The sequence below is a fragment of the Heterocephalus glaber genome, unplaced genomic scaffold (genome assembly GCF_053883595.1).
Source record: "Heterocephalus glaber isolate CG9 unplaced genomic scaffold, H.glaber_assembly_v1.0 deba00000122, whole genome shotgun sequence".
Lineage (NCBI taxonomy): Eukaryota > Metazoa > Chordata > Mammalia > Rodentia > Bathyergidae > Heterocephalus > Heterocephalus glaber.
Window position 1 is genome coordinate 83,305,286 of NW_028258138.1, and position 8,526 is coordinate 83,313,811.

The window sequence follows — 8,526 nt, forward strand, 5'->3', positions numbered from 1 at the left end:
GTCTTTTTTAAAAGGACATAACCAAAAGGAGAAGAAAACAGGTGAGATCACTAAGGTGCTATGACTACAGGTGTCCAAAGGAACCCTCTCTGCCTTCAGAGTCCTCCTTGGCTCAGCCTGTCCTGCTGAATCCTCCAACAGATGAACATGGCACTGGGGAGCCAAGACTGTCACTTTTACCTGCCACCCCACCCCCCACCCCCCACCCTTCAGTGCAAAGGCTTCTGGGAACAGCAGCATTCTAAGCAGTTAACAGCTAACAGCTTCCCAGAGTGCTCTATTCCAAAGTGACATTTGGTTGAAGACAGTGAAAGAGAAAGGTCCTTCAGGAATGGGTTGAGGAGGAGAGGGAGGAGAGATTGACCAATTGCAGGAAGAGGCAGCCTCCTGGCAGAGTGTAGGGTGCCACAGTGGGAGTCTCACTCTTCCCCAGCCATTCTTGTGTACCTCCCAGAGATTGCACCAGGCTCAGCTCTGCAGGGGACCCAGAGATAAATCAGACATAGACCTTGCCCTTGAGGAACCTCCTGTCTCGGGGTAAGAAGTGCCAGACACATAGCAAAGGCAAATCCAAGGGTCATAGGGCTTCAGAAGAGAGAAAGATGCAGGCTGGACACATGAGAAGGGCTCCTAGAGGAGACCCCCTCCATGTAGCTGGGCTCAGAAGATGACAGGGAGACTTCCAGAGGGATGAATGGAACTAGTGTTGGTTATGGAGATAGAAAGTCTCAGTCTGAGGCTTGATCTGTGACTCTGACACCTTCTCTAATGAGAGGACACTGAGGATGAGATTTTGTCGACTTTAACATTTCCTCCAGTGTTTTCCACGGAGAAGCAGGCCACTGTTTATAGAAAGTAATGGCTAAAGGTTGATTCAGACTTGGATTTGACCAGTGCCTTCTGAGACAGGCCAACCCTCAGCCCCACCATTCTCTGAATCTGCGACTGAGTTCATGACACACCTTTGGGCCTAGGTCACGTCTCAGCAAATTCCCTCAGGGAATTTAATGGCTCTTCACAGTAGAAAGGAAGATAGAAAGTATACAGGGCCATTCACTTGAATTTGCAATTGTTTCAATGTTTAGTTTTCTGTCTGCCAGGAGTAGCAGCATGGACATAGACTATGAAGACTATTTGGGCTGACAGAAGTGAGAAGCCTGGAGTGACACAGGGTGGGGAAGACATAATGAGTTGCTTGGTCAGAACCCAAAATGATGGTCAGAAAGGTGTAACTGGGTGATAGAAGGGGAGATGCAAGAAGTCTACATTTCTTTTCCCCTTTGTTGCCATTTTAGAATTGTAGCTTTACCATTTTTGTGGAAGTTAGAGAAAGGATCTTGTGAATTTTTTTTCCTCCAGCAGAGAAACCATTACTGAAACTTTAAAAATTTTTTGTGTAACTTTAAAGAATTATTTAATCCTTGGTGAATCATATACTCTGAACTTTTATTTTTTTTAATCCCAGAATAACCAGTATTTTTGAGGATTCTAGTTATTCTCAGTGGGCCAAATGTAGCCAGTACTAACTGCAACCTTACAGAGACAAAGCAATCCAATGATACTTAATGAAAGAGAAGCTGACTAATAATCAGTTCTAGTTAATCAAAGGATGAAGAACAGAAGATTTAGGCCAGAGAGAGCAGTGGCATATTTTAGATAGCCATATAAAGAAGGGAGGGTAGGCATGATGGGTCAGCTAGAGTAGGATCAGTATTCAGGGCGATGGCCCCTGACCCTGAGAACCCTTGGGAGAGGAGAGGGGCATGCATTCGCTGCTTTACTTTTTCTATACCTAGCTTGCTGGCACAAGCTTTCACTTTAGAGGTGTAGACTTTGTATCCAAAATAAACTAAAGTCTGCCTCTAGTGAAGTTAGGCTCAGAAAGGCTAAACTGTTTTAATTTGGAAAGGAAGCTTTGTGTTATCTCAGTATTATCCGTGTGCAGGGCAAAAATGACCATGGAATAGTTCAAATAATCTCAGGATATCAGAGACAGGACAAAAATGACAAGGGGGCAACATAGCTGAGTCCAGTGTGAGAAATTGGTCTTGAAGGATTTCCCCAATAGGCATTCTTCCAACCTCCAAACTCCATCTTCCAAGCTTTGGTCTGCCTCCAGTAAGTTGCCTCTGAAGTCTAGCTTTCCTATGTCCCTCCCAAGCCCAAGCAAAGGAATTCCTTAATGCTCATTGTGAGAGATGCTGTTGGATCTCCTTGACAGCTTCCATCCACCCTGAACTGGCTGTATGGACTTCCCTCAGGAGGATTTTCCTTTGTTTTTGTTCACTTCTCTTCACCTCTTTCTCTGTCTTGCTGTTTCTCTGATTGCACTTTTCTGGCCTTCAATCATATTGGTGTCCAATTTGCTTCAGGGCCTACTATTGTTCTCTCTGAGGGTGATAGTTTTCTTAAGGAAAAGTTCTCGATGCTTTATTGTTTTTAAACAACAAAATATGGCATGAACAGAGATCCTCGAGCATTTGGTACAACAAGAAAGGAAAAGGAGATGGATACACCTTAGGGAAAGGGCCATCATTTGAGGAAGGAAAGACAGTGGGAGCAGAGGGCCACACAGCAGGGAAGATAAGGCCTTCACTCACACGTCATTCAGCTTTTGGAGTTTGGGGGAGCACCCAGCCAAATGGCTGCTGAGCCCTGGGGTGCGAACACTGGGCTCCCACAGGACACTCACAGAAGGTCTGTGGAGGAGGGGACACAACTACGCCCAGAGGCAGGAAGGGTTTCACTGGGCGGAAGTGGAAATGGGAGGGTTTTGTTCACAGCAGCCCATGAGGCCATCCAGTCACTCCAAATACGCCCCTCCAGTAGCCCATCAGCCCGCCTGAGTCCTGAGCCACCAGGAAGTACTGAGCCCAGTCTGAATAAAAATCTTTAGATCATTTTCTTCATAGAAATCCATAAAATGGGTTTTGAGGGGGAACTGACCTGAAGGAGTGCTTGAAAGAGAAGGCAATTCATGACCTCAATTCAACCTCTTTGGAGTCTTCCCACATTTTTCTGTATATGCTACTGAGTGCTCTGTGCTTAAACCCTTAAACCACAGCAAATGAGAGGGCTGGCAAGCAGTCTATAAGCTTCTGCTAGAGCTTAAGGGTCTAAAAGCCACCTTGGTGCTTTTCAACTGTTTTCATAGATTATCTGTGGAGGAGATGGCTGGGTGTGACAGAAAGAGGTTTGAGTCACTGTACAGTGAACTGCAAGTAAATCAAAGACTGCTGAGCAGCGTTGAGGTTATAATAAGCCAGAAAGGTGGCACCTGTTTCTTCAGCAATTAAGTTCTGGAAGGGCCTTCTCATCAAGGCTGCTCCCTCTGTGTGGGGGAAACGCATGAAAAGGTCCTCATAGCCATATCTTTGGAAGGGCACAGCCAGGGCTGCAGATATAGAATGTGAGCATCTGGGCTGAGGATTTAGCTCAGTGGTTCCAGCGCCTGCCTTGCAAGCGCAAGGTACCGAGTTCGATGCCCAGTACCAAAAAAAAAAAAGTGTTCGAATGTGAGCATCTGTGACAAAGATGAATACATGGCCCATATTTTCCGTTCTCCAGCAACTCAACCAAATGCCACTTTGGGAATAGCTCCATCAGTCTTCCCCTAAGTTTCCATTCTCCTGAAGACTCAATATGTTGAAGCAAACTTGTCAGTTGTGCTCTAGAATCACTTGTAGCTTGGCTCAGTGCAATGCCACCTGTATTTACTCCTTGGTGACCTAGTAGGTTGTGTCAGATGTTGCTTCATCTTCTGGCTCAGGATGATCTTTTTTTTTTTAACGAGAAATTAGACATTTATTGCCAAATGGATGCACATTGGGGTGATACTCTTAAGTGAAATAAACAGGACACACGTGTAAATACCGAATAGTTTCTCTAGTGTGAGAAACTGAAAGTGTAAATAAGGACTAAAAGGTATAATAGACAATGTGAAATAGGAAGAAAAGGGGCAAAGGGGAAGGGGAAGTGGGAGGGGCAGGGGAAAGGAAAGAGGGGAATGGAATTAATATGAGAAAATGAGAAAATGGAAACAAAGACTCTGTAAATAGGGAGAGGTGGAGGGGTTGAAGGGAGGGCAGGGGAAGGGGGAAAAATAAGAACCAAGAGAGATTATGTAAAGGTGCAAATTTCCAATGATGAATGTCATTATATTGTACACCTAAAATGTACCAATAAAAGGATTAAAAAAAAAGAAATCCAGTTTTTCCAGCACCATTTATTAAAGAGGCTATCTTTCCTCCAGTGAGGGTGTTTGGCTCCTTTGTCAAAGATGAGGTGGCTGAGTATGTCTGGAGTTGTTTCTGCATCTTCTAATCTATTCCACTGATCCTTGGGTCTGTTTCTTTGCCAGTACCATGCTGTTTTTATCACAGTAACTTTGTAGTATAGCTTCAAGTTGGGTGTTGTGATACCGCCAGCCATGTCTCTATTGCCCAGAATTGCTTTTGCTATTCTAGGTCAGAGCAGGTTCTCTTGCACAAGGGACACATGACTTCCTCCAGGGTTCCACAGGACCTCTTGGGTCAGAACCCCAAGGCTTCATGAGAATCAGGTTGGGAGAGGACACCCTTTGTTGAGTCTATACTGGAGCGGGAAGCTGTATTTCCCAGGCTGTCCCTGGGCAGTTTGGCTTCCAGAAAGGCTGAGCAGGGGCTGTTACCTGGACCCAGAGTCCCCTGTGGTAGCTCCAGGGGCCAGGCTGAGTCCTCAGGCTCTGACAGGCAGACTCTGACCAGGATCCAGCCCTGCAAGTGGCTCTCACCCTGGCCAGCAGGCTGGATGTGGCCTGGCAGGTAGAGAGAGCCAGGCTCTGGAGGTGGTGCAGTCGGAAGTTCTTGGGTTTGCTTCCCTGGACACCGGGCACTGCTCCTGCTGGTTCCCCAGCCCCTCTCATAGATGTTGGGTGGTGTGTCAGGGTGGCTGGGGTGTCCTCCAGCCCAGCTCACTGCATCCACGTGCTGGGGGCAGATCCTCGCTCTCCAGAGCGCCCAGTCTAGGTCTCCTCCCAGTTGCCCCTGGTGGAAGAGGTCATGTTTGCGGCCACGGTTGCCAAGGCAGCCGCCCAAGAGCCTGGCTCAGGATGGTCTTAATAAGTGGTCTCCTCCAGCCCATGGCCAGCAAGTTTAGGGAGAAGGGTCATTAGAAGGGAGCCATTAGGTGTCTGGCAGTCATGGGAGGAATAGCCAACTTTCCTTTTCCTTACATTGGGTGCTGCACAGGTTTGAGAACCGAGCCAGAGCAAGATCCTCATGCCTCTTCAGTCTTCAGTGCTTTCAAGTAAGGAAACTTGTCTTCTCTATGTAAATCAGTCATTTCTCTGTTGGTAAGAATGCTCCTATCTCATGACCAACTCCAGCAGTAAGTGCAGCCAAATCAAACCTTTCATCATAAAGCTCTTCATGGTCACGTATGGTATCATTTAGGAGAAAGTGGAATTTAGCTTAAATTGGTTAATAAACACATGATCTATTGCCCCAAGTTACTCATAGCCTTCAAGCTTGAAGGATTCCCCCTATTTTCACATTGAGTCCTTGAATTGCAAGCCATGTTGCAGTTTCCTTAAAATCCAGTGCTGTATCTAGGTTGACATGGGTGCAGGTACATCTGGCTTAACAGCTGCTTAAAGGGCATTAAAATCATTCTGTCATTTACACCTCTGAATTTCTGCCAGGTTTTCATACCACATAATGCACAAGAGCAAAAGTCACTTTGATTACTTTGTACTTCAGTTCTAGAGTTGCAGTGAGAGTTCCGAAACCCACCCAGGAGGAGTCCTGCCTTTGTCACCCTGGGCCCTTCTCCGGTTTTCCATGGGTTAAGCTTGGTGACTGTATTATGGAGCTGAACAACATGCATAACCACATTTCAGGGCTACAGAGATGGTGCTGGCTAGGGTTAAACTGCTGGCTTTCAGCACCTCTGCAAAGGCAAAACATGATGCAGGAAGCACTTCAGCAGGAGCTGGAAGTGCGGTGTCCCTTGAATATGTCTCCTCTCTCCAGAGCCTGAGCCACACTGTCACTGGCTTGCTATGGTCAGCTTGATCCACAGCTCCATCTTAAGAGCCATTAAGAGCCGTGGAGGCAGCAACAGAGGAGGAAAGACAAATGTCAAAATTTTTGGATGATCCTGAGTGGTAACTGGCCAACTGGGGGATGAGAATGGGTGACAGAGCCTTTCACCTTTGGGGTGAGCAGCACATCTGGCTGCAGAGCAGGAAGGGCAAAACATCTGTCAGCTGGGCAGCAGTTCCTAAGAATGAATAGCATTGTCTTTTGGGGTGCGGAGTAGAGTGTTTTTATTTGTTCAATAGAAAATCAGGTAAACCAGGGACCAGATGGAAGCCTGATAGTGGCATGGAGCCCAGCTGCCCTTCAGACCAAAGAAGCCATCAACAGTAAACAGGAGTACACAGGACCTCACAAGGAAGGGTCTTCCTTGGCAGAAGGCCCCTTGCCACTCTCTGAATCCCCCTGGGGCAGAGGACTGAGGAAGCCAGAAAATGCCTTTGCTGACTCCAGGAAACCTACCAGCTGGCAATGGCACCTGTCCCAGCCACTTCCTTTCCCATCTCACTAGCTTTGCAGGCAAGCTCACATCAACAGTCAGCTAAGACTTCGTTTTCTAATGTGCAGAAAAGCAGAGATCCCATTACCCCAGGGTGATTCTTTGCCCAGCTCCTCTTCTCACTTCCCCCAGCCTTGCTAGCTCCTTCTCAGCTACTGGAACAGGACAATGGTCATTAGTTGTTGATCAAATTTTGAGTCCATAGCTGCCAATACTAAGAGTTCCTGAGAAAGCAGGGATGCAGAGTTTCAGAGGCAAATGATAAATGTGATAGGCATGGGCGAGGATGTTCTGGACCACTGCTCAATAAGAGAATAACTTAAATTTAGTCTAGAAATGGTAGAGCTGGAAAAGTCTTTAGCAACCATCTATCCTCCTCCGCCCCAGGCAAGTGCTTTCCACAGATAAGAAAATGAAGTGGATGGTGGTTTAGGGATGACGTAATGTTGGGTTCTGAGCCTGAGCTGGGAGCCAAGTCTTCCTGCTAACTATATGAATGCTTTCATCAGATATCACTGGAATGTGTTTCTGATTTTGTCATTTTTCACTGTTAGGACATTGGCCTTTCATTAGGGTAAGGTGAGCCAACGGGAATCCTAAAGGGACAAAGTACTGGGTGGAGGGTGGGTCATGGCAGATCCTCTGCAATGCCAACATTTTACTTGTCCTCCTGAATCACCCTGTCATTGCTGATATTCTTGACAACAAAGAATAATGTGTGATCCTTCTTGGAGTAAAAAGCAGTTAGCAGTGCTTCACAAAAATTTCCATTGTAAAATGTGTTCTACCTCAAAATAATTTTTTTTTTAAAAAGAGTGTTGTTGGGCCGGGGATTTAGCTCAGTGGTTCTGGTGCCTGCCTCGTAAGCAGAAGGACCCGAGTTTGATCCCTGGTACCAAAAAAAAAAAAAAAAAGAGTGTTGTTAATTCACTCCAAACCCACTCAGCTGCTGAAGAATTTGAGTATTCAGCTAGAGATCTTTGTAATGAACAAGTAGCTCAATTATTCTAGTTTCATTATACATTGTAGCAGACATTCTTTGGGATCAAGGAAATAAAGCCCATTCTCTCCAGCAAATGGCAACAATATTTGATTTGAAGACATCCCACACAAGAGGTTCTTGACTAAATGTAGTTCTATTTAAAAATAAGAGTTTTCATAAATTCTTAACCTCTTGTGGTCTGGTTCACTTAAGCATGTTTTTAGCTCAGACTTGCTAATACTGTGTTTACAATAATGTGTGCACATTCCACAGCTGAAAATATTTTGCAGTAGGCATCCAACTCATAAGCCTTGTTCTTGAAACTGTGCAGGTCCTCTGGGCCTCTTTCCTGGTTTCATCCAGTACTTTCTCTGGGGGCTGCGATTTTCTCTCCAAGCCTCTGTGCCAGTGGAGACCTCACTGAAAACTCTCCCAAGAGAGCTCCTGAAGGCCAAGATGAACACAAGGGCTGCTGGAGTCAAGGGCCAGGCTAATGGCCACCAACAGGCCCCAGTCACAGAGCCTGGCTTCTTTTGTGGAGAAAGCTGCTTTTGACTCATGCCAAAGGACCCCATCCTTTCTCTAAACGGAAATGTAGGCAGGGGCCCCACTAGCTGGTGCTCCTTTGTGCAATTTAGAAAAAGATGTCCCATCTGACCAGACACACAGCTTGGCAAGAGAGCAGCAGCCAGGCTTCAGCTCCCATGGTGGCCCCAAGTGAAGCTGGCTTTCCCTGTGGGTTAACACCACTCCCCTTGGGCAGCCCTTTCCTAATGCAAAGGCTGAAGAAGGGCACAGGCCAAGAGACAAATTAAATCCAAGGACAGGATTTGCCAGTTGATGAAAATGCCTGAAGCTTTGCACAGGTCCCCACCATCACACTCTGGGTCACCCCCACAGCTTGACTACACTACATGATCCCTGAGATTCTAGCATCAAATTAGAGACTGATTACTTTATTGGCCAGT

General features: G+C 46.3%; 1 pseudogene; it reads right to left on the minus strand.

Moving 5' to 3' along the window:
* Positions 1-4,457: 4,457 nt before the first annotated feature.
* Positions 4,458-5,410, minus strand: LOC101701655 (uncharacterized protein C16orf90 homolog pseudogene; annotated as a pseudogene).
* Between the last annotated feature and the right edge of the window lie 3,116 nt (positions 5,411-8,526).